Source organism: Petaurus breviceps, unplaced genomic scaffold, assembly GCF_028583685.1.
Source record: "Petaurus breviceps papuanus isolate PSGF00001 unplaced genomic scaffold, PetGlider_PUasm1.0 90444, whole genome shotgun sequence".
Taxonomy (NCBI): domain Eukaryota; kingdom Metazoa; phylum Chordata; class Mammalia; order Diprotodontia; family Petauridae; genus Petaurus; species Petaurus breviceps.
The window spans coordinates 876,386-880,071 of record NW_027187256.1 but is presented as its reverse complement, the minus strand read 5'-3'; the positions used below and the strand labels follow the sequence as shown (position 1 = coordinate 880,071).

General features: G+C 39.6%; 1 pseudogene; it reads right to left on the bottom strand.

Moving 5' to 3' along the window:
* Positions 1–359: 359 nt before the first annotated feature.
* LOC138177756 (UTP--glucose-1-phosphate uridylyltransferase pseudogene) lies at positions 360–1,562 on the bottom strand (annotated as a pseudogene).
* Positions 1,563–3,686: the final 2,124 nt, after the last annotated feature.

Here is a 3,686-nt window from a genome sequence, read left to right as displayed (position 1 = left end):
CCCCTCTCTCTCTCTACCAAACCTTAAAACCATTTCATAGATTCAACCATAACAGGATCTTGTCCAAGCTTCACTTCTTGGCTATATTTTGGGCTCTCCTGGCTCAAAGTAGATGTCAATAGTAATAGATCCTCTTTTGACCAGCAACCCTGAGGGTCTTCCTCTCAAAGATTTTTTTAAGGAGTTATCTCTTGACTCAATTTTTTTAAAAGTAATTGGGGTTAAGTAACTTGCTCAAGGTTATATGGCCAGTTATTTCTGGGTGTGGTGGCAAGTATCTGAGTCCAGATTCGATGCCAGGTCATCCTGACTCTGGGGCCGGTACTCTTACTCACTGTGCTACCTGGCCGCCCCTTGACTCACTTCTTAGCAGGCAGAAAGCAATTTCAGGGAAAATCAATGCCAAGAGAATTCTCAAAGCTTTTAATAGCAGCTTCCCACTAAATAAGTTTTGGTCATCTATCCAAGGTCTTTGGATCAACAATGATTTCCGTATCAGTGGCATTTTTCTCCCTCAGACTCTTGACTGCTGCTAGAGAGATTCACAGGTTGTTTTTCTTAAATATTTTGAATTTTGATACTGACTTGAATGCATCAATGCAGACCTTTGACACTTGAGCAATTTCAACCAACCTGAGTTTGGCTTCACATTGGGTGAGGGTAACACCCTTTACATCTGTTTTTGTCTTGTTTGTGACTTCTATGACAAATTTGCAACATTTTCCATTGGGTGGATTCATAAGATGGTTAAAAATATACAGATCCACCATGATACTCAAATTATCTATGTCGAATATGAAAATGTACTCCTTTCCCTCTCCATATAAAATATAATAAAAGTATTAAACAAGCCAGAATTGCAGAAACTGCTGCAAATATCACATTGACCTGGAGGATACCAAGATTCTGCATTTTTCCCTGAGTGAGATGTACCTTTTACCTCCTGCTTGATTAAAAGAGAACATTTTCACACGGCAATAACTGAACTTCTGAAGTTTTTTTTTCCTATCTTCATCAGTTTTAAAAGAGTTCACCAAACAAGAGAAAAATCTGTATTATATATTTTGTTTAAGTGTTCAATTTGTTGAAGTATTAGATTCAAAAAGGAGTTTTCATTCCTCATACCAATGAGAATTTTGGGGCCTTCATAGCCCTTACTAGTTCCCAAACACCATTCAGTTTTACCAACACCTACTTATCCAGGACAGAAGAGATAGCATCAATTAAGCCACTGACCTTTACCTTCTCGTAAGGCTGAATTGAATTCTTTGGAACCTTCTGGATTTTTCCCCAGAGCACAGAAGGTGCTTTTTTTGTAACAAAACTTCTTATAATCTTCTGAATTTCTTCTGAAATTCTTTGAGGACTTTTTCAGTATACTAAGATTTATTTTCTGGTGCAATTGAAAGTATTTTCTCTAGTTCCCATTTTACTGATAATTCCAACTTTTGTCAAATGACTTCTTGAAACTGGGAAGTCCCACCTTGAGACATTGCTTTGCTAAGATTGCCTGTACCCACCTCTCCTCCAAACTTCCCAATATCTGCTGAGGGCAAGTCCATCCTGCCAGCCCTCAGGACTCTCACTTGGAGGTAATTAGTGGTTTTCTGAGTAAGAATGTGCATTCAGGAATTCATTTCCATTTGAGTTTTACACCACTGATCTTAATATTAATTCCTAATCCAGAAAAATTGTCTTCACCATCACAGTTTTCTCTCTGTACCCAAATTAAGTCTGATTCATCCCTACTCTTTTGTCAATCCCTTTCCAGTATCTAGCCCTATGAATATCTCCTTCACAAAGTAAGGCACTCCACATTTATTCCCAACTGTAAACTTATCCTGATCTCTAGTTCTATCTCCACTCAACCTGACCCTCTCTAAGTATCCATTCAATAAGCCAAATTCATAGCTATTTCCCTATTCCAATCATATAATTTTCCTTATTGTTTCACTTTCCCTACCTCCAATCTTATCCCAACCCTATACCAACACTAATCATTTCTATACAAAACCCATCACAATAATTTTTCCCTGTTCTTATCCATACCATCATTTCCAACTCTAGTCAATTCCCAAACCCATGATGATGCCAATTCCTATCTACCTTCCTAACTTAAAATTTGTCCCTAAACCTATCTACATGCCCATCTTTACCTAATCACATCACCATACCTCTCTATTGAGGTTTGAGCCCAAGATGACTAATGGAATTTGAAAACCCTCAAAAAGTGGTTCAGCATATTTGGGCAGAAGTCAGAGCAGTGACCCATAATCAAGGGTTACCTTTAGTGAGGGTAGGTAATGACCTATAGTTTGAATACAAGAGCAAGTCCCTATTTATCCCACTGTATTTCCAAAATCGGTTGCACAACCAGAAGGCCTACATTGAAATGTTCTCGATTTGAGTGGCTCATCTAAGTTAGGCAACTTAGGAAGGGTACTTGTTCAAGAATTCTACTAGAAAAGCATGTACTAACTAGGATTCTTCTCTATTCTGTATCCATTATCAAATCTCAAGAGATTTTAATATCACCATATAAAGTGTTCACCATTGAAGGAGCAGGTAGTCAGGTGAGATATAAGATAAAGGAATTTTACTGTGGGAAATTTCACCTGGGTTTTGGAATGGGGTATGGGCAAAATGAAGAAGTCAGACTGAGTAAAGCAGTACAAGAATAACGTTTTTAGGGGTGGCCAGGTAGCACACAGCCAATAAGAGCACTGGCCCCAGAGTCGGGATGACCTGGGATCAAATCTGGGCTCTGATAATTAGTATCCACCCAGAAACACCTGGCCTTGTAATCTTGAGCAAGTTACTTAACCCCAATTGCTTAGGGGCAGCCAGGTGGCACAGTGAGTAAGAGTGCCAGCCCCAGATTCGGGATGACCTGGGATCGAATCCAGGCTCTGATGCTTAGCACCACACCCAGAAATAGCTGGCCATGTTAACGTTTTTATATTTAGTATTCTCTCTAGGTTTCAGGGATCACTCCCCTTCTGTGATATTTGTACTGAGACAAATGTCCACTGAAGACTTTATTTCACCGCAGAGTCCTAATTTCCCTGAGCCTTCTCATCTGTCCTGGATCTTTCTCTTTCCTCCTCCACATCAATACCACACTTATTAAATGTTTGTTTGTTGGTTAGGGTGGACACATATGTGTGTGTCTGCATGTCTCTCTGTGTGTACATGCAAGCACACACAATAACTGAAATAGTCACTTACCATTCAACAGATATTGGCCATATTCGAGGCACCATGCAAGATGTAGGGCCAATGAAGACATCTGCCCACACGCAAATTAAAATCTACTGTAAGGATAAAACATCTCTACCAGTAAATATAATACAAACTAGAGTGAGAGACTGTACCTATGCTTTCATTGTTTATAGGGAGCTCCCAGGTGAATAAACAAATTCCTTCAAACAATATTAGGACAATGCTTTCTCTGCAACTTATATTCTTAAGAGTTGTCTGGAAGAGAAATGTCAAACCCTCTACCCACTGGCATTGCAACAGGCAGCATTCCAGTGTGTACCTGAAAATGTAATTGGGGGGATGCTACATGGCACAGTGAATATAGCACTGGCCCTAGAGTCAGGGGGACCTGAGTTCAAATCCGGCCTAAGACACTTAACAAAAAACTAGCCATGTGACCTTGGGCAAGTCACTTAACCCCAATT